A 23,512-nucleotide genomic window follows, 5' to 3' on the forward strand; every position below is an offset into this window, starting at 1 on the left:
TTGCTATTTCCCATTTAAATGTTTCAGTGTGACTGAGGAATCTATCATACCAAGTCCAAGCTTCTAGTATTTAAAAAATGCATGAAAATAATGCAGAAAATAATTGACTTGCTCCCAGCACATAAACTAATCAGGCCAGACCTGGGCAGAATAGTACTTTACAGCAGTGGTTGGCTATGTATGTTTTCTGTAGGGGCCAGAGAGTAAATATTGTATGTTTCATGGGCCAAGCAGGTTCTGTTTCAACTGTTCAACTCTGCCCTTGTTAACACAGAAGCAGCCATACCCAATACATGAACAAATGAGCTGTGTTCCAATAAAACTTTACTTTTAAAAACAAACCACAGGGCTTCCCTGGTGGCGCAATGGTTGAGAATCTGCCTGCCAATGCAGGGGACACGCGTTCAAGCCCTGGTCTGGGAAGATCCCACATGCCGTGGAGCAACTGGGCCCGTGAGCCACAACTACTGAGCCTGCGCGTCTGGAGCCTGTGCTCCGCAACAAGAGAGGCCGCGATAGTGAGAGGCCCGCGCACCGCGATGAAGAGTGGCCCCCGCTCGCCGCAACTAGAGAAAGCCCTCGCACAGAAACGAAGACCCAACACAGCAAAAATAAATAAATAAATAAATTTATAAAGTTCCTACCAAAATTCAAAAAAAAAAAAAAAACCACAGACCAAATTTGGCTCATAGGTCATAATTTGCTGACCTCTGCTTCATAGCAAAGCCCGAATAAATTTTCTTCTTTGGCTAAACAGTGAGTGGGAGCTTGCAAAACCAAAGCTGTTCTGAGGGGATGACACATCCCCACATGAGATGGTAGCCAGTACACAATCACTGGGTTTCTTCCTTTTACTTTCTAACAATTAATAACTGACAATTTAACAGCTATTTTCAGCTTAGAAAGTACATATTATCTACTTGAACTGCAAATTCTGTGATGTAATATCAACATAATGCAGATTATTTATTATCTTGGACTTCCAGTTTCTGGGAATAGCAGGTAGGTTATCCAGACCAATTATCCTATGGAAAACAACTGAAAATACTAAAGGCATCAACCTAAAAGCATCCAAGAGCTAACAAAGTAGGAAGCAACCAGCAGACCTAAATGGAGACAAAATATTAAGCACGCACAGAAACAAATTTTGCCCTGATAATATGTGCTGATCCTGGCAAAATTGAACTTTCCTTTTGGTGACTTCATGGGGTGATCAGGACAGAAATCAAAGCCTCGGGCCTGTACAAGCTAGAAAATCTACTAAGAAATCACCACTACAGTCAACTTGAACCTCAAAGGAATAACCTCTGGGGTAAAAGAAAGCCAGAAGTGAAGCACCCTTCCTGCAAGTAAGCAGGTAGTTTTCACATCCCCAGGTAGATCAAGGACCTTCAAGCCTTGAACTTGGTTTAAGGTGATAGTTCCTCCAGACATCTTTCCGAAGAAAATATAAATCCTATCTGGAAGAAGATACATGTAATTTATCCTGGGCCTTGAATTACTCCTACAAATTCTTTTCCAAGCACAAGAACCTAGCATATAGTCAAGAAAACTAGCTAACAATTAAAGCATCAGGATGTCAACTAAAAACAGATTTGCCAATACTTTAGCTATTAGAGTTATCAGAGACAGGTTAGAGAGCAAGAGTATTTACTATTTTTAAAGAAAAAAAAAGTGCAGGCTTGATAGCAGAAAACCATAGAAATGACAGCATAAATTTTTCTTTAAAGAACCGATTGAATATCTAAAAAGGGAAAGTGAAACAACCAAAAATTTAAAACTTAATAGAAGTTTTTAATAACAGATTAGACATACTAAAAGAGAGAATCAGATATTAGTAGCCCCATATTTGAAAAAGAGGTGCCCAATATCCCACAATTAGCAAGTGCTCAAAAGTGATGTTTATTTTTTTGGATTGGAAGTCCCACTAACTTTTCAGTATGTGGCCAACTTTGTAGTAATACGTATTTATATTGCTAAGGGAGAGAGGAAACCTCATCTTCTTCTCTTGCCTACCTTAAACTGATAATTTTCAATCCAGTTTTGTAGCCCCATTCTGCCTAGTAACAACAAACTCCCCATTGGGTCACCAAAACATTGATCCCTTTGTCCTATCTAGGAATTTTGGTCTTGTGATCAAATTCACTTGATCTGCCACAAGGGAATTCAAGTTCTTACCTTTAGTTTCAGTTTGTTCTAGATAATGAAATGAATAAAGGACAGCCTGCTACCCATCAAAGGGCCCTTGTGTTTAATAATCAAACATAAATTCGGTAATTGAGAAAAAAGCAATGAAAAAAGTGTTAATATAATGTTTCTTCATCTAAAATTATTTAAAAGTCTATCCATGACAGTGTTCGATACACTGGTAGTCCCACAGCTCAGAGAGAGGGCTATGTAATCCTGTAGTCAAACAGCCCTGGACACTGCCCTTAGCCTGGTGTTCCCAAGGTCCTCTGACCCCTTTTGTAACTCACTTCGCTGTGGCTGAACTCTGCCCAGATACCTTCACAGGGATCACAAAGACTTGACCAAATCAATAGGATTAAGTTTTTTGGCTTCTAATAATAGACTACGGTCCAAACGATACCCCTGTCCTAATTTTGTGTTATAGTTTTCATGAACTGTAATTCTCTGTATATTCTAAGCCCCACAAAACTGTCAATATGCCTTGTATTTACCATCTATTCTTCCTATTGCTCTTCATTCCTTTTGGGATTTCTGGTATAACTTTCTTCCTGTCCAAAGAATTCCCTTTAGCATTTCTCTTAGTGTGGGTCTCCCGGTGATGAATTTCTGTGTTTTTATTTGTCTAGAAAAACATTTATTTCACTTTCACATTTGAAAAATATTTTCACTGGGTAATCAATTCCCAGGTTGACATCTTTGTTTTTTCCTTTGCACTTTGGAGACATTGTTGCACTGCATCTTTGTTTTTTCCTTTGCTCTTTGGAGACATTGTTGCACTGTCTTCTGGCTTTTATTTCTCTTTTGAGAAAATAGTTTTAAGTCTGATTGATGTTCCTTTAAAGGTAATGAGTCAGTTTTCTCTGGATGCTCTTAAGACTTTGGTTTGCAGAAATTTTACAATCATGAGCCTAATTGTGAGTTCTTTTGTTCTTATCCAGCTTGGAGTTAGTAGCACTTCTTTGATATCTTTCCTTAGTTTTGGGGAAAAAAATCTCAGCTATTATTTTTTTCATATATTGCTTCTGCACTATTGTCTCTCTCCATTTCTTCTGTGACTCGTTTTATGTATGTTGGATCTTTTCTCCATGTTCTACATATCTCTTATGTGACTTTCTTCATTTTTCAACCTTTTGCTCTCCGTCCTTCAATCTGAATATTTTAACTGATTTATCATCCAACTAACAAATCCTCCTTTGTTATGTCCAATGTATGAGTAAACCTTCTATTTAGATCCTAATTTCAGTTATTACGTTCTTCAGCTGTAGAAATTCCATTGATGCTTTTATAGACTTTAATTCTTTAGTGAAATTCTCCCTCTTGACATCTATTTTTCTTGAATATAGTAATCAGGTTCTTAAAAAATCTATGTCTCATAATCCTAACATCTAGGTTAACTATGGTTCTGTTTCTATTGTCAGATTTTGTTTAGAATTCTGTTTCTTGGTATGTCTAGTTATATTTTATTGACTGTACAACATTGTTTATGAAAAATTGTAGATGTTCAGAATGATGTTACCTTTCTCCAAAGGAAATTTATCCTGTCCTCTGGCAGACAGCTATAGTAGCAAGCAACTTGTAGTCTCTGTTAGTCTTTACATACCTCTGGCATATCAACTGAGAACCTAGGGTATTTACTGGTGAAACCGAGGGTAGACATCAGTTATATCCATTAAACTGTAACTTGCTTAATAAATAATAAACTGTAAACTGCCTTCAATTTTCAAGCTCGCTGCAATTGTTTTTACAAAAACTTACATATCCTCCAAGCGTCACGCAGCCTAAACAATAAGATGTTTGCCCAAGTTGTTTTTCAAGAACTTGGAGTCAGCTGTGTCCAGTTCAAGCTCCAGCCGGTTAAGACTGGTTGGGACCACCAACCCGTCAGCTAGGCATGTGTGAGTATCCGGTTCATGACCTTTTGGTGTCAGAGGGACCAAAACTTCACCCTCCGAACATGCTAACACTGCCATTTCCTGAATATGCATCCCACGAAGAAGCATGTATCTTAGCTGTGCCTGCACAGAATGATTATCTCACCTTTTTCTTCCCTGCAATCACCTTTCCTCAGCACGCCTCAGACCACCCTGCTTCTTTATCACATAAATATTCCAAGCCCCTCACCTTCAGGGAGGCAGATTTTAGGTTTGTTCTCCTGTCTCCTCACTTGGCTGCCTCATGAAGAAACCTTTCCTCTGTTGCAAACCTCAGCATCGCAGCTTTTGGCTTGCTGCACGTCAGGCAAATGAGCCTGGTTCTGGAACATGAGAAGTCCTCCTGAGCAGACCCTGAGCTTCAGTTTTTATCTCCTCACCCTCCTGAGACTGCTCCAAACTCCTTTTTGTTTTTAACCTGCTTTCTGCTTGACTTTTAGCCTCTTGCTTGTACACCTTAAGAATGTGACAAATGCCTCTAGATGAACACCAGAGTATCCTCTACACCTCTCTTATCTCAGGAGATCTTGGCCTCAGGTGCCGTCTCCCCAGGTGGTCCTGAATTCCACCTTTTGTCTCCCTGGTTTCGTAAGACTGCTGAAAGCTCTGATGGGTTCTCTGCCTCTTAGCGGCTACCTTCTGTCCAATGCTCAGCTTTTCCTTCTGTGCCAAAAATTGGCAAATGCCCTGAACGTGGCACAGAGAATATTGGACTTACCTTAATGAGCTTCTCTCCTTCTGGGATCTTGACTCCTCGAGTCCTGGATATTTTGGCTGCTCTTTGATATCTTATAAAAATGTGTATTTTGTGCTTTTATATGGACTTTCTAGGTGTTTTCATCAGGAGACTTGATCTGCTGTGAGATACTCCATTATAGTCAGAAGTAGGATAAGCTTCCTATAATAGAAACATAAAATTTTTATCTCTCTGCTTTCATCTTTCTTCTTTTGTCGATACAAGAAAATTAGGCTCTAGATTCCTTCTCAGATACATTAGAATCTTCTTCCAATATCACTTAAATGTCTTATGCCTTCATTACTTTAGGGCTAACCCTATGTTGTTGATGCTTCTGAATATGCCCAGACCTTCAATAAGAGAATGTATCTGTCACTTGTTTCCTGAGATGTGGGCTTCTAATTCAATGTCTGGGAAGACATAGTTTCCTAATCTTTGTTATCAAGCTTCATGTTAATCTCTGCTAACTTCTAAATTTCTCTAATTTAGTGAGTTTCTTCCTGTTGTGTAGAGATGGAGTTTCCTTATTTATTCTGCAAACATTTACTTGATCCCAATTATTTCTTGGTCCTTTGTTTTTGAGCCTATACTTGCATTACAAAATGCCTCAAAAGGAGGAAAATATGAGACAATTCTATGTAAATCTGTTCAAATGCTCATTGCTATTCTTCCTTTTTTTGTGACTCTTTTAAAAAATACCTTTTAACTATATTTAGAATCCATTCCATAAGTCATTATTAAATCAATTAAAATATATCATTCAACAGACATTGTATTGAGCCTCATTTAAAATGCATATGTTGGAGCCATAATGGATCACTGTGTTGTCAGATATGGTGGTTCTTCATCTGTTGCTGATAAAGGTGAAACAATTTTTTAAAAAGTAAAAGCCATCTGCAGCTGCTTTGAAAGTCAATTGACATTTTGTTAATTAGCATTTATTTACGGTAGTTGAATAACAATATCAAACTACAATAAGGAATGAGCAGTTAACATTAAAAAAAAAAAAGCTGGTGACATTAAGTTTCATCATTTGTCATCAAGTTAAAAGCACAAATTCTCTCACTTCATCCCATCTTACCCTTCCCCCTCCCCATGTCCTCAAGTCCATTCTCTACGTCTGCGTCTTTAATTCCTGTCCTGCCCCTAGGTTCATCAGAACCGTTTTTTTTTTTTTTAGATTCCATATATATGTGTTAGCATACGATATTTGTTTTTCTCCCTCTGACTTACTTCACCCTGTATGACGCGCTAGGTCCGTCCACCTCACTAATAAGTGGGAAGCAGCCGCATAGCACAGGGAGATCAGCTGGGTGCTTTGTGACCACCTAGAGGGGTGGGATAGGGAGGATGGGAGGGAGACGCAAGAGGGAGGGGATATGGGGATATATGTATACGTATAGCTGATTCACTTTGTTATACTGCAGAAACTAACACAACATTGTAAAGCAATTATACTCCAATAAAGATGTTAAAAAAAAAAAAAGCACAAATTCTTTCAGAGACTAAAAGGGGATTCATTGAAGTTTGTTTAAATGGAAAATAAACTAGAAAAGGGAATGAGAGATCTCAGAGAGGTGGGGTTAAGGTGTGGCTCTTGGGTCTTAGAAGGGAACAGATGAGCAAACCACTCGTTGAGTAGCTAGTTAAGCAAAAGGGGAAGATAAGAAGTGGACGAAATTATTTCCTTATTTAGTGGCTTTTTAACACAAGCCAAATTATCACTGGAATTTTGGCAGTCAGCAGATTCCAAATGACTAGATGATCAAGTTAAGAAATCACATGTAACTCAGGTCCTGAACCGTTACCATCAACCTCTTGCCATGAAGCAGTCCGGCAGTGAGGGGAAAAGAGAGGGGCTGATTTTATCAAGAACATGTTGACGTATTAAAATTAGACATCAGGAAAAAAATGCCCACAGTTTTTACTTCTTTCTTGCTTTCTTCTCTCCCTATGACTCCTAGAAGTATGAAAGTCAAAACTCAAAGCGACTGAGATATTTCCATAAAAAATAGCCAGGGCTATGTTACCAAATTTCCAGGTGATCTTAAGTGATGTTATCAATAAACAAATAAATCACAATTTCACCATAATCCATAGAGAAGGGCATTTACCACTTCTGTATCCATCCCCTATAATTGGCACTAATACTAAATGTTCATTGAAGAAGGAGAAAAAATAAATTATTCTGCTATTTTATCTTCTAGGAATGTTAATGCACTTTCTAACACAGAGGTCCAAAGTGTCTAAACTTTTGTATTGATATACAGGGCTGTGCCCTGCTTTTTCTTTCTTAAAAATGCTGACTTCGCCTCACAGTTTCAATACTCTAGTGTTATTTTCTTCCAGGAGTGCAACAAAACAAAACATATTGCCAGTAAACAGCTAATGATTTCCATGGTTGTAAGCATGCAAACAGCTATGCATTTATGGAACTAGATATCCATTTTCTCATATCTCTGCAGGTTTGGTATGATTTTCCAACCCAACCGTGATTCCCCCTCCATGAAATAAGATAGATAATTAGTGATCTGGGGGACTGCCTCTCAGTACTGCACAGAATCTGCAATTCTGCCTGTCTTAATGGTCATGTACAAATTAGGAATACCAATATAGAACATTTTAACGGAGAAAAATGCATCAACTTTTCCATTCTCCAGCTCACTCCAGCCAAGTGACACTGACGGACCAGCCCTGACCAGGAGTTCAAAGTTAGTTTTTTTTTTTTAACATCTTTATTGGAGTATAATTGCTTTACAATGGTGTGTTAGTTTCTGCTTTATAACAAAGTGAGTCAGCTGTATGTATACATATATCCCCATATCTCCTCCCTCTTGCATCTCCCACCCTCCCTATCCCACCCCTGTAGGTGGTCACAAAACACAGAGCTGATCTCCCTGTGCTATGTGGCTGTCAAAGCTAGTTTTTAAACCCACCCTCATTCATTGACAAGCAATTGATGAGAGATCGTAAAAGCCAGTTACTCAGAGAATTTTCATGCCACTGAAGCCAATAATTGTAGCTTAAAAAGAAGTGGTGGCTTTATATTTTAATTATTAATCTCGCTTTCAGCAGATGTGCTCTGAATCTGCCCAACTACCCGTTGGCTTCAGCCAAGTGAACTATTTCCCTTGTTATGCATGCAGAATGCTAGTAAATAAAATATTTGTACTACAAAGTATTTCTCTTATAAATATGATTAGCTAAGATCCACCAGTTTTCCTGAAGATTTGAGACAGGGAGATGTAAAAAAAAAAAAAAAATACAACCAGCCTAAAGTGTGATATGATGACAGGGCACCATCTTATTTTGTTCATTGGATCTCCATTTGGTGCTAATATTATTCCAGTTACCCTTTCACTTCAAAGCATGGAAAGGCTTAAATTTTTTTATTAAACTTTTCCCTTCCTTAGCAGTAACTTTGTTTGAGATCTAGATAGGCCTGAACTTGCCTACCCTTGTTCTCACACAGGAGAGCAGTGTGAGCACCTTTTTCATGATAAGTTACCAATCATTTTATATTAAATCAAAGTGTGCCAGGCACTCTAACATACATCAGCTTCTTTAATGTAATTCAGTCCTTCAATTATCTTGTAAATTAGGCATTATTATTCCCATTTTATGTGTTACGAAACTGAGGCTCACAAAGGTTAAGAGAGGAGTTCCAAGTGACACAACTGAAAGCAGCTAATGACAAATCAAACCTCATTCCATGAGTCCAGTGCCAGTGCTCTATCTCAGGGTATTTGGCTTGTTTTGTGAAGACAATCAGAAAGCGAGTTGATATTACTAAGATGATGCCCTTATCCCTAAGTTTTTAAACAATTTTGAGCTATACTGTCTTTTATTTGAATTGGACCTCTTTTTCTATTAAAAATCAAAACTAATGCCAAATGCTCCATTATCATTAGACTATCCAGAAAAGGCTGGCTGAGTCTTCTGTTTCACCTTTTGCCAATTTAAGAATAAATTAAGCATATCTGCTATTGAGCTTTCAAATTCAGAAGTCAAAGGAGGTAAGAAACCCAAAATGATCTCTGGAAGCTAACAGAAACTTTCTTAGCCTACCATAGATTATCCATCTCCCTTGCTTTGTTAGGGACCGTTTCTTCCTGCTTCCTCTTCCCACAACCGAGCAGTGTTCTCTTTTTCTTAGATGTTCCTACGTATGGAGGTAGGAGTATTTCAAACTCAGTGAAAACTAGCCCTTTAAAGAAAGTACCGTGTAGAAGAGAAAGTGGGCTTTGTCACAGACACACTTGGCATCAAATTCTTTACGTGACGAAGAAGAATAGACTGTAAGAATAGGCAAGCTAGTGACCTCTGAGCCTTGGTTTCCTGATGATATTTGCCCTACAGAGTTTTTGCTGAATGAGATGACATTAACTTAACATGTGAGATAGCAGGACCCCTTTACTGTAAAAATTACTCTGTTTGCCTGTGTTACATCATCTCGAGGTGGCTCATTTTCTATGAAGCAATTTTCTCCACTGCTGCTCTTTCTGGCCTGGACAGGTGATTTTATTATTATTATTGTGGTGGTGGTGGTGGTGGTGGTGATGGTGATGGTAAAACACACATAACCTGAAATTTACTATTTTAACAATTTTTAAGTCTACAGTTCAGCGGTATTTAGTACATTCACGTCGTTATACGATCATCACCGCCATCCGCCTCCAGAACTTTTTCATCTTCCCACACTGAAACTCTGTACCCACTACACAGCAACTCCCCATTTCTTTCTCCCCTCAGCCACTGGCAGTCAGCATTCTACTTTTTGTCTCTATAAGTCTGACTACTCCAGGTACCTCATGTAAGTGGAATCTCACAATATTTGTCCTTATTTCCCTCAGCATAATGTCCTCAAGCTTCATTCATGGTGTAGCACATGTGAGAATTTCCTTCCTTCTTAGGGCTGAATAATATTCCACTGTATATATGTACCACGTTCTCCTTATACATTCATCTGGACTGATAAATTTTTTTTTTTTTAACTTTGGGTTTATTTATTTATTTATTTATTTATTTATGGCTGTGTTGGGTCTTCGTTTCTGTGCGAGGGCTTTCTCTAATTGCGGTGAGTGGGGGCCACTCTTCATCGCGGTGCGCGGGCCTCTCACTGTCGCGGCCTCTCTTGTTGCAGAGCACAGACTCCAGACGCGCAGGCTCAGTAGTTGTGGCTCGCGGGCCTAGTTGCTCCGCGGCATGTGGGATCTTCCCAGACCAGGGCTCGAACCCGTGTCCCCTGCATTGGCAGGCAGATTCTCAACCACTGCGCCACCAGGGAAGCCCCCCTGGACTAATAATTTTGATCGTACGGATGCTTGGGCAGAAAAATGTGATGGAGACCATCTTCTTTCAGAAAGGATGTATAGCTCATTCTGGGGGTTGGAGAGTTTGAGAAGAGAGGAACTCCCCCCCCCAGGAAAACTAGTGTGGGGTGGATTGTCCTCCGCATCTCCCGCTCACTTTCTCCTCTTACTATTCAGTACTTTTTGTTTATTATCCTTTCCTGGCTCTGTATTTTTTGCATCATTTAAATAGCAACAGCCTAAATTAGGAGGATAGGATTCACATATACACACTACTAAATATAAAAGAGGTAACCAACAAGGACCTACTGTATAGCACAGGGAACAATACTCAATGTTTTGTAATAACCTATAAGGGAAAAGAGTCTGAAAAAGAATATCTATATAACTGAATCCCTGTGCTGTACACCTGAAACTGACACTGTAAATCAACTATACTTCAATGTAAAAAAAAGAGCAATCGTCTAACCCAAACCCTACACTCACGCTTTTATTCCGACACTAACTTAGGGAGTCACCCATTGTGAGGACAAGCTAAATAATATTTACTGTGAGTTTAAAAGTCTTCCTGAAACAATGCTTGGCTATCGATGGCTCAGGATTTTTATGGCTGTGAGATTAGGAAAGAATCCATTTTCATTCATCGGTTTCTCTGTCTCCCTTCTCTCCTTCCTCTCTTTCTCTCCCTTGCCCCTCTTTCATTTCCCACCTTCAAGATATTTGTTTTGCTACCATGATACATTTGAGTCTATGTTCTTTCCCTGAAATGGCTGCGAAGAAACATAGTACTAGCCTAACTAAATAATTTTCTAGTTCAAAAATATTCCTAAGAAATTCTCCCTTTTTTGTTCATTTCATTTTGTATCTCTAGATCTGCAAATCTTAGGAGGAAGAGAGTAGTGAAATGCTAAATACCACAGAACAATGTTGTGTAGTTTAATGGGAATGTGAAATAATGGAAAATCTGGTACAAATACAATCCACTTACACCAAACTTCCAGGTTTGTCCTCAAGACATATATCTTTTTTTTTTTTTTTTTAAAGAAATTCACGTTCTTTTATTTATTTATTTATGACTGTGTTGAGTCTTCGTTTCTGTGCAAGGGCTTTCTCTAGTTGTGGCAAGTGGGGACCACTCTTCATCGCGGTGCGCGGGCCTCTCACCATCGCGGCCTCTCTTGTTGCGGAGCACAGGCTCCAGACGCGCAGGCTCAGTAATTGTGGCTCACGGGCCCAGTTGCTCCGTGGCATGTGGGATCTTCCCAGACCAGGGCTTGAACCCATGTCCCCTGCATTGGCAGGCAGATTCTCAACCACTGCGCCACCAGGGAAGCCCAAGACATATATCTTTTTAAGGAATTGTTTCAACCCCAAACCTGCTGTAGGTAAAAAGAGGACATAGAATATCCATCTTCCTCTTTAGAAAATGCAGAGATATAAATCAATCTTAGTTTCTTGCCTTTAGAACACTGTGAAAAATCACTGTGGGAAATGCATGTTCTTCCCAACCTAGGCAGCTCTCTAATTCTCTCTTTAAAAAAGGGAATGAGTGATTTTGATCAGAAGGTCTTTAAAGCTCAACTCCCAAAGCAAAACTTTTTATAATCAAACTGTCCCTAGAAACACGTCTACCACAAACACTGAAAGGTTTGAAGCCATAAAAAGAATCGTAAAATTTTAGAGATGGAAGGATCTTGGTCCAAACCTCTAAATGGAAGCTTCTCTTCTAGTTCACAGAATGGAAGAGGTAGCGCCATAAGAGTAGGAACTGTGGCTTGTGTGACCCATGATCGCTGTAGGATGCTAGGAATAGGATCAGTGTATTTGGACAGCATGAAGGTGGAGGAAAGAAAGGGAGAGAGAGGGAGGAAGGAGGGGGAAGAACAGAGAAAACAGGAGAGGGAAGAAGGAAAAAAAGAGGGACAGGAAGGTAAATAGTATTTATTACATATTATATACATTATTTTTGGCCAAGAGCTTTCACTGTTTAGATTAACTAATTGAATTATCCCAGTAAACCACTAATGAAGATATTAATATCCCACACTTAGAGTTGAAGAAGTTCAAGTTCAAAGAATATAAACTCATGTAATTCTAGCACATTGGAGAAAGGAGGCAGTGATACAAGAGGCAGAATTCCTCTTGAAGGGAACACAGGGTGAGAGAAAGGCAGAGAGGATGTGTGTGCAGACCCACACCTATTAAATGCTTCCTACCTTTGACTACAGTACTGTAATGACATCATAACCATGCCCATGAGTTACAAAGACCCTGAATTAATACTGACTGAAATTAATTTCCTCCTTCTTTGTCAAATATGGCGAGAGAAAAGGTGATAGTAAGATTTATAATATTTTCCTTTCTACAAGTTCTAGTATACCACTAATGTCTCCGTGAACCCCTCACCAATTGTAGTGCATAGTACATTATAGAACATAGGAGGAAATGGCCTAATGCCAATATATAATGCTAAAAAGAAGAAAAACATTACTTTGATCCAAGCAGTGTTTGTACCCCAAGGTGTGAGTTTTGGTTATTCTGCTTTCAGCTCCTAGAGCAATGGGTGCTACGAACAGTTGGCCTAATAACTCATTTCAGGAGAAGAGAAAAGACCCCTGAAGCACCCTGTGTCTGATTTGTAAGCAGGCCTTTGCTGACACATTATTTAAATAATTTAGTAAAAGTGAAGGGCTCTCAAATTCACCAGCGTCTCTGGCCTCAAGGCACACAAATCTCTTTTCAGCGTCTTAAATGTAATGTTCTGAGGCTTCAGGCAGACTTCTCTGGCAAATCATTTAACTTCTGCATGTCTCAGTTTCCTCCACAATAACATGAAAAAGCGAGGCTGGTCTCTAGGGCACATGCCAGCTCCAGCTTTCTGGGCTCCTGTGATTCCCCATGTATGGAGTGTCATCTGTGTACAGAGTATTGGATTCACTCTTGAATTTTCTGGGCCAGTGGAAAGATTTATACACAAATTTTCATCACCATCATAATCATCCCAGTAAGTTTCAGAGAGTAGGCTAAGAATTATTTCTATTTCTATTTCTGATTCTCACTATAATCCTTAAAATAGGCATTATTACCTCCAATATACTGATGAAGAAATTGCACTAGTTCAAGAGTTATTCAATATTAGTGATTAATTTGGGGTGCTGTAGAAGTGCTGTAAGATATTTTCAAAGTTGATTCGCCAAAAAAGATTTTTGTTTGTTTGCTTTGTTTTGTTTTTTGCTTAATTCTTTTTATTTAAGATTACTTCCTTAGGCTGGACACACAAGAGAATAATTGTATTTTCAAAGATACGGAGATCAACTCCTCTTCAAGGCAGCAGAAATCTCACTCTATCTATCAGGTAAATTCCTGTTTGTGGAATTTGACTTTCCACAAACAGAATGAACCCCTTCTTCCTTGGTGTCCTTTCTGGACCCTGAACATATTTCTGTCACAGCGCCGTAACACTTTATCGAATTTAATCACTACGTGCCTATCTCTCCTTACCAGATTTTACCTGTGAATCCCTAAGCCAATTACTTTTATATTTATTGGAAGAGAATTTTTTATCTTAATTGTTCTATCAGTTCAATAGTACCTGATATATAATAGGCACATAAAAAATCCTGACTGAGTGAATGAAATGTTGATAAATTAGCTTTCACTGTGTTGTGTAAATTTAAACTACAAGCAAAAAATGTCTGTGTTTTATCTTTTCTCTATTTGCATCAGAGTGGTAGGCTGGCAGGGAAAATGCCCTCAAGCACCCTTTCCTTTCCTGGAACCCCACTCTCTATAAAATATTCTTGTAAGTACTCTCCCTTTTAGTCCGGGAAATTTTCTCCAGCCTACTTAACTTCAAACCATCTAACCCAATATGCAGAGTTCTGCTTCATCCCTACCCTGTGTTTTCTCTCTTCACCTATCGCCTCACTATCGACAGCCAGTTGGATGGTTAAGTGTTGTTCTACAGTTTCCATTGACAAGATCATAAACATTGGAGATGAAGATGGTTACCATGATTTGTCGGTTTATACTGTTATTTCTTGATTGATCAACATTAGCAATAGATTAGTTATTGGCTCTCTGTTAAAGTAGGCTATAATGTACCTCTTGTCCTTCCATACCTGTGATGGTTAATTTCACATGTCAACTTGACTGGGCCATGGGATAACCAGATACCTGATTAAACATTATTTCTGGGGCTTCCCTGGTGGTGCAGTGGTTGAGAATCCACTTGCCAATGCAGGGGACACAGGTTCGAGCCCTGGTCTGGGAAGATCCCACATGCCGCGGAGCAACTAGGCCCGTGCGCCACAACTACTGAGCCTGCGCTCTAGAGCCCGCAAGCCACAGCTACTGAGCCTGCGTGCCACAACTACTGAAGCCCGTGTGCCTAGAGCCTGCCCTCTGCAACAAGAGAAGCCACCGCAATGAGAAGCCTGCGCACCGCAACGAAAAGTAGCCCCCGCTCGCCGCAACTAGAGAAAAGCCTGCGCGGAGCAAAAAAGACCCAACACAGGCAAAAATAAATAAATAAATAAATTTATTTTTTTTAAAAAAACATTATTTCTGGGTGTGTCTATGAGGCTGTTTCTAGAAGACATTAGTATTTGAGTTGGTGGCTTGAGTAAAGCTGATGCCCTCCCCAATGTGGGTGGCCGTCAGCCAATCTGTTGAGGGACTGAATAGAACATAAAGGCAGAGGAACGTTGGATTCGCCCTCACCCTGCCTGAGGGCTTGAGTTGAGACATTGGTTTTCTCCTGCTCTCAGTGCTCCTGGTTCTCAGGCCTTCAGACTACATCACCTGCTTTCCTGGGTCTCCCACTTGGCAGACAGCAGATTTTGGGACTTCTCAGCCTCCATAATTGCATGAGCCAATACCTCGCAATAAATCTTTCTCTAGGATATACATAATATATTATATTTATATATATATATATATATATATATATATATATATATATATATATATATATATATATATATATATATATATACATATACACACACACACATACAGGTTTGTATTTCCTCTATTGGATACATCTAAACTTATTTTTCCATCAGTATTCTTTCTTAGTTTATGCCCTCAATTTGTTGAGGAGCACATCTTCAAGTAACTTCCTAAGAAGGGTACATGGGAGGTAGATTTTCAATATAGTGGTAGATTTGAATATGATTTATTATTGGACTGATCATTTGATTGAGAATTCTGCTCTAGATTGAAAAAAAAAAATTTCCCTCATACTTCAAAGACATTGATCCATTTTATTTTAGCAACACTGTTATTGTCGAAAAATTTGATGCCAATCTGGATCTACCCATTTGTGTGTGCCTTCTCTCCTACCCCTTCGTTCCTGCCCCTGCTGCTGGAAACCTTATGATCTCACTACCAGAATTTCACACAGGTAAGTCTAGGTGTGTATAATCATCCACTAACTCTTCTTGGCATCCAGTCGGCTCTTTTTTTAATAGGAAATTTGTGATTCTCTAGTGTCTCAAATGTCACCATCTGACCACCCAACCGTTTTTGTCCGTAGCACATATCAATCTCTAAAATATGGAATAATTTCCTTTCCTATTTTTCCTCTTCCATCACTAGAATGTAAGCTCCAAGAGGGCAGGAATTTTGGTCTTTTTTGATCACTATTGCATGCCCAGCCGTGCCCAGCATCGAGTGGGTATTTAATAAATACTTGTTAAGTAAATCTTTGTTTCATATTTAAGAAAGCAATAAAAGCGGCATCTGCATATGTAGGTCTTGTCAACAGGCAGACTTCACTTTTTTTTTGAATTGTATTTTACTTTTTATACAGCAGGTTCTTATTAGTCATCCATTTTATGCACATCAGTGTATACATGTCAATCCCAGTCTCCCAATTCATCCCACCACCACCACCCCCCGCCGCTTTCCCACCTTGGTGTCCATACATTTGTCTCTACATCTGTGTCTCTATTTCTGACTTGCAAACTAGTTCATCTGTACCATTTTTCTAGATTCCACATATATGAGTTACTATACGATATTTGTTTTTCTCTTTCTGACTTAACTTCACATTCATGTTCAGATTGAGTGAATGGGCAGCTGACCATGAGGAGAGCCAACCGTTACACGGGGAACTCTCAGGTGAGAGATTGGAGAAGAATTTACACTGGGGTACAAACACCAAAGTTCTTTCCAGAGAGTTCATTCTGAAAAGCAATTGTGATAAAAAATTTTATTTAGAGTATTGAATAAGTATCTTTAAAAATAACTTGCCGGGAGAGAAAGAGAGAATAGAAATCAGAAGTAACTCCACTTAAATAGATGGTAGGATTATTGGTGATCATTTTTTATCTCTGTATTCTCCAACATTTTTCAGATTTTCTATGTATTATAGAAATATACAAAAATTAACAAACTGTGTTTACAAGATGCTCTAGTGAGGATTCTCCCTATGATTTCTGTATGATATGAACTGTTCATGTCAGTATCTATTCAGTACTTCCTCTTCATTCCAAGTTGCTACCTGATTCTCTTCAGTTTTTTCCATGTCTTTTAATTCTTTAACCATTTAGAAATACCACTTTAATTTAGGCATAGGTTTATTTAGAACTCTTCTATTTGATACAGTTGTTGTCATTTTTGTTACCTAGGCAACAAAGCATGATTCTGTCACTAACATCTTTTCATTTTTAGAAAAATGAAATCTTAAACTCTTTTAACAAACTTGTAAAAATCAAAGCCAAACTTAAATATATTCCTTTCTCTTAAAGAATACAATGGGGACTGGGGATAAGTGTAAAGGACTGCATATATGACTGTGTTTCTTGGTGAAAGCAGAACAAGTTTGGAAAGAGAGAGAGAAGGGTGTATGTTTCAAAATAAAAGACAAAACGTCCGGAAATGTCAACAAAATCCACTTCTAATTTCCAAAGTTTGATTAATTTCTTGAAGAGGATACTAACTGACTACACATATTGTACCTTAAATACACATAGACCCACATACGCTATTTTTTTTATTATGGAAGCAATGCATCTTATCATAGAAAACAAGAAGTATTAAAAATGCAAATAAAGATTCCTACTGAAATAGCCTACGCTAAATTCTAGATATAACTTCTCTTGGATGGACTTTTGAATTCTACACTTTTACTTTAAAATTATATTGTGAGGGACTTCCCTCGCGGTCCATTGGTTAAGACTCCGCCCTTCCAATGCAGAGGGCACTGGTTCAATCCCTGGTTGGGGAACTAAGATCCCACATGCTGTGTGGCCGAAAAGAAGACAAACAAACAAACAAATTATATTGTGAACATTTACATATAATTAAAGTTCTTCAAAATCAGAATTTTTCAGAATCATCAATATACCATAGTCTACCATTCCAATACAATTTTTTGTTGAACTTATTTCCAGTTTTTGACATTATAAATAGAAAGTAAAGAATATCCCTGTGCAAAAAGCATTGTCCACATCTCTTTTTCATTTCTAATGACAGAATTCTAGAAGAATACCTGGGCCAAGTGACCAGAGGTTTTTGTGCTCCTGTAACATACTGCCAAATACCTCCCCAGGAAGATGGTAACACTAGACATTCCTTCCAGGTTACCTAACAGTATCCACCACCTGACCATCTCTCACCCTGAGTTGGCAATTAAATAGGTAAATTGATGTTTAATAAAATAGAAAACTAATAGCACAGAGAACTCTACCCAATACTCTGTAATGACCTATATGGGAAAAGAATCTAAAAAAAGAATGAATATACACATATGTATAACTGACTCACTTTGCTGTATACCTGAAACTAATATAACATTGTAAATCAACTATACTCCAATAAAAATGTTTTAAATAAAATGATGTTTAGATTTGTGAGATTATCAGGAAAGTTGAACTTTCCCCCATCTTTACTGACCATTCATAATTCCTCCATAAATTACCCTTGTCTTTTTATCCATTTTTTCTATGTAAGTGTCAGTAATTTTCTTACAGATTTATAAAAACTCTAGAAACAAATGTTACCTCTTTGTCTATCATCAGTGGCAAACATTTTTCCAACTTTGTCATTTTATTATTTCCCATGTTATTTTTCTTTTTTGTTTAAGAAATGATAGTTTTGATACACAGCATTTAAAACTTTGTTACCGATTCTATTGATTCTGTCCTTTGCTGAAAGTGTCTTCTTCCTGAGAGTCATTTTTATTTGCTTCTAATATTTGTGTTGTTTTATTTGCTATATACATTGTTTTATATAGACATCACTGGAATTGATTACTGTGTGTGACATATGGGATAAGGTAAGGACTTAGACTAATATTTTCCATATTCCGTTTATTGACTAATCCATCCCTTCCTTTGTTTTGATGTCAACTTTATAGCATCTCAAGCCATTGTACTTAATAGGGCGCTTTCTTTTTTGACGACTAGTCTCTTTTATTGATCCATACTTGTGCAAGTACCACTCTTTACTGTAGCTTTGCAATATATCTTCTATCTGGTAGAACAAGTTGCACCCTGCCTCATTAGCTTTCCTTTCCAAATTTTCATTTGCTATTCTTATGTATTTATTCTTCCAGAAAAACTCCCAAAGGAAAATCCCATTGAGAATGTATTGGGTTGCATTAAACCTAAAAATTAATGTGGGTAAACTTGATATATTTATAACAGTCCACACAGACACACTCTATGGCTTCCTATTTATTTAATCCTTACTTTATGTTTCTTGGTCTAATTCTGTGGTATTTTTCACAAAGGTCTGACATATTTTTTTATTAAGCTTATATTTCTAGGTGTTTTATATTCCTGTTACTATTGTGAAAGAGATTTTTCCCTCATTATATTTTCTGATTGTGGCTGGTGCGTTTGAAATCCATTGACACTTATATTCATTCATCTTGCTGAACTCACTGCTAATTATTTTTTAGCTGATTCTCTAGGGTTTTCTAGGTATATGATGATATCATCTGCAAACAATGATAACTTTGTTCTCTTTTTTCTAGTAATCACACTTCTTATTTTTGTTCTGCTGCGACCAAAACTTATAAAATAATAATTAACTGTAGGGAGAATAGCAGACATTCTTGGTTTGTTCCTGATATTAATGGAAATGTCTCCATTGGTATTTTCACAATAAATTATATGAGCTGTCAGTGTAAAACATTTTTTAATGTGTTAAGGAATTATTCCTTTATTCATAAATAACAAAAATATTTTTCCCATCAGAAATGATTGTAATACTTTACTAATACCTTTAAAAATTTAATGATCATGTGTTTTTTTTTATTTGACCTCTCAGTATGATATAACAATAAATTTTCTAATGTTAAACTAAACTGATAGTTTCTGCTTGGTCGTGGTAGGTTATTCTTTTCAAATATTTCTTTTTAGTCCCATTGGCTAGTATTCAGAATTTTTTAAAATTTTATTTTATTTTATTTATTTATTTTTGGCTGCATTGGGTCTTCGTTGCTGTGCATGGGCTTTCTCTAGTTGCGTCGAGCGGGGGCTACTCTCTTCCTTGTGGTGCGCGGGCTTCTCATTGCAGTGGCTTCTCTTGTTGCGGAGCACGGGCTCTAGGCGCACAGGTTTCAGTACTTGTAGCACGAGGGCTCAGTCGTTGTGGCTCAGGGGCTCTAGAGCGCAGACTCAGTAGTTGTGACGCACGGGCTTAGTTGCTCTGCAGCATGTGGCATCTTCCCGGACCAGGGCTCGAACCCATGTCCCCTGCATTGGCAGGCAGATTCTTAACCACTGTGCCACCAGGGAAGCCCTAGAATTTTTAAATATATAAGTTTTTTTCTTTTTATCCTGTCTTTGTTAGGTTTTATTATTAATAATAATGATGGCAGTTGTGATAATTTTGTAAGCTCATACCATGTTCCAAACACTACATTTTCTCCTATATTTTCTTACAACATTTACCAATGAGATACAGCATTATCTATATTTTGCAGATAAGGAACTGAGGCTAAGATCATACAGCTCGAGGGAGGAGCCCGTCTCCCCAGGCTGTTCTACTTAGTTTTGAAGAGTTAAAAATGAGTTAGGTAGCTTTCCATGCTCTGGAATAGACTACATAGAAGAGGAAAAATCTGTTCCTTGAAAGAATGAAAAGACCGATCCGTATGTGTATAGGAGGCAAAATGATAGTGGGTGAAAGTTCATGGGCTTTGAAACCAGATAAATGCTGGTTTGAATTCCAGCTCTGTCCATCACTTAGCACTCAATAAATAGAAACTATGGTCATTATAAAAACATCTTGTCCCTAAGCTTTCTATGACAACATTTTCATTTATGCCTGGGTCTTTTCCTAATATTTGGTATTTAATTGTGTGCTCCCTTTTTGTCTCAGCTAGATTTTCTAAGTATTTGTCTGTTGTTTTTATTTAAAAAACTTTTAATTTTAGAGTAGTACAGTAAGCTGAATAATAGCCCCACAAAGATGTCAATGTCTTAATCTCCAGAACCTGTGAATGTTATCTTATATGGCAATAATATAACTTTGTGGATGTGATTAAATTAAGGATTTTATGATGAGGAGGTTATTCTGGATTATCTGAGTGGGCCCTGTGTGATCACAGGGTCCTTAAAAGAGCGGCCCAGGAAGATCAGACAGAGGAGAAGGCAACATGACAACAGAAGGAGAGTTTGGAGTGACGCGGCCACAAGTAAATGAATGCTGGCAGTCTCTCGAAGCCAGAAAAGACAGGGAACAGAATTGCCTCTGGGGCCTCCAGAAGGAACCAGCCCTGCCGGCTCCTTGATTTTAGCCCCCTAAAACTCATTTTGGACTTCTGACCTCCAAAACTTGTTAAATTTGCATTATTTTAAGCCAATAAATCTGTGATAATTTGTTACAGTAGCAATAGGACACTAACACAAAGTTTTAGATTAACAGAAAAGTGGCAAAGATACTACAGAATTTCCATATGCCCCATCCAATTTTCCGCTATTGTTACTATCTTACATTAGGATGGTACATTTGTCGCAATTAATGAACCAACGTTGATACCTTATTATTAACTAAAGTCCATACTTTTTTCAGATTTCCTTAGTTTTTTACTTAGTGTCCTTTTTCTGTTCCAGGAGCGCATCCAGGATACCACGTTACATTTAGTTGTCGTGTCTCCTTTGGCTGCTCTTGGCCGTGACAGTTTCTCAGACAGACCATGTTTTGAATGACCTTGACAGTTTGAAGAATACTGATCAGGTATTATTTAGCATGCCCCTCAGTTGGGATTTAACAGCTGTTTTTCTCATGACTAGCCTGGGATTATGAGTTTTGGGGACAAGGACCACAGAGATAAAGTGCCACTCTCATCACATCATTCAAGGATACATGTTGTCAACATGACTCATCATTATTGCTGTTGACCTTGATCATCTGGCTGAAGTAGTGTTTGTCAGTTTCTCTACCATAAAGTTATTCTTTTTCCTTCCTTTGTTTAGTGTTTTTAAAATAAGGAGCTTTTAAAATTTGTCAGTTCCACTGTTTTTTTGTTTTATAAGTAATTAATGTCTCCTTTATGTTCATTAATTACTTCTGTTATGCTTGTGGCTCCTTGTTTTCTTTTTCTTACTTCTTAAGTCTTAGGTTGACTTATTTTTATTCTTTTTTTTTAAAATACATAAATCATTTAAGGATACATATCTCCAGTTGGCAAGGAGTTATTTGTTTGTTTGTTTAAATGTTTAAACATTTATTATTGTGTTCTCTGTTTATAGCATAGTGGTAAAGAGTATATTTTATATAACTTTTGCCTTTTCGAACTTTGTTTTTATTCTCTTCTATTATATGATTACTTTCTGTGCTTTCTGTATTTCCACGAATACTTTGAAAGAAGTTATATTTTCTGTTTGCAAGGTATAAACTAAACTCTAAATTTTGCAGTGGGTAGGAACATATTTGTTTTGATTACCACTGAATACTCAGCTTCTCAAACAGGGCTTAATACACAGTACAACTTCACTAAATAATTACTTAGTAAATGACTACAAAATTTTGACACTCTCAGTTGTGACAAACAAAAATGTCTCCAGACATGGCCAACTGTCCCCTTGTGAACAAAATCACCGAGTGAACCACTGCTCTAAGATGGTAAGATTGCCCACATAGAAAACACAAGTGAATTTGCTCAAAAAGTATCAGAACTAATATTTGAATTCAGCAAAGTTAGTTGATAGATTAAAAAAATCAATATTAAAATAAATTACATTTCTATATAGCAGTAATAAACCTTTAGAAAATGTAGTTTTAAAATAAATAACATGAATGATAGCAATAAAAATTAGAAAGAATAAATGTAATAAAAGATATGCAAGGGCTTTAGGAAGAAAATTACAAAAATGTAATGAAAAATATTAAAGACATAAGAACAGAGAAATTTACAATAATCCTGTATGAGAAGATTCATTGTCATTGAGGTGTCGTTTCTTCCCAAACTGATCTATAAATGTACTGCAATTCCAATCAAAAGCCAATAGGGAGTTTTCATGGGATTTGACAAACTGATTCTAATTGGGGAACATGGAATAAAGATAGCTAAAGCACTTTTGTAGAAAACTAATTTGGGAACCTTGCTACATCATATATCAAAGTTTACTCTAAAGCTATAGTAATCAAGAATGTAGGCAGAGGGCTTCCCTGGTGGCGCAGTGGTTGAGAATCTGCCTGCCAATGCAGGGGACACGGGTTCGAGCCCTGGTCTGGGAAGATCCCACATGCCGTGGAGCAACTGGGCCCGTGAGCCACAATTGCTGAGCCTGCGCGTCTGGAGCCTGTGCTCCACAACGAGAGAGGCCGCGATAGTGAGAGGCCCGCGCACCGCGATGAAGAGTGACCCTCGCTTGCCACAGCTGGAGAAAGCCCTCGCACAGAAACGAAGACCCAACACAGCCATAAATAAAATAAATAAAAACAAAATATTAAAAAAAAAAAAAAAGAATGTAGGCAGAGCTAGGCAAATAGAACCAGGAAACAGAATAGATATTTTATTTATAGACCTACACATATATGGAAACTTGATATATGACAGAGGAGGCTTTCAAAACAGTAGGCAAAGGATATAACATGCTGAGATAACTGACCTTATATTTTGAAAAATTATTTTTATTTGTTTATTTATTATCTGTCTTTTCCCACTGCAAAGGAAGCTCCATGAGGGCAGTGATTTGATCCATTTCCTTCACAGTTGTGTTTCAATGTTGCCTTGGATAACTACTGTTCAGTTACATTGTAACTCATCAACATAAATATTTTGCTTTTGCTTTTGAGTCTTTGTGGCTTCTGGTCTCAAATATTCCCTTGTATCGTGGGAATCCCAAAGAACAAAGTGGTCCACATTTAGTTCTCCTCCA

This window comes from Balaenoptera musculus, chromosome 1 (assembly GCF_009873245.2).
Source record: "Balaenoptera musculus isolate JJ_BM4_2016_0621 chromosome 1, mBalMus1.pri.v3, whole genome shotgun sequence".
In the NCBI taxonomy this organism is placed as follows: Eukaryota; Metazoa; Chordata; class Mammalia; order Artiodactyla; family Balaenopteridae; genus Balaenoptera; species Balaenoptera musculus.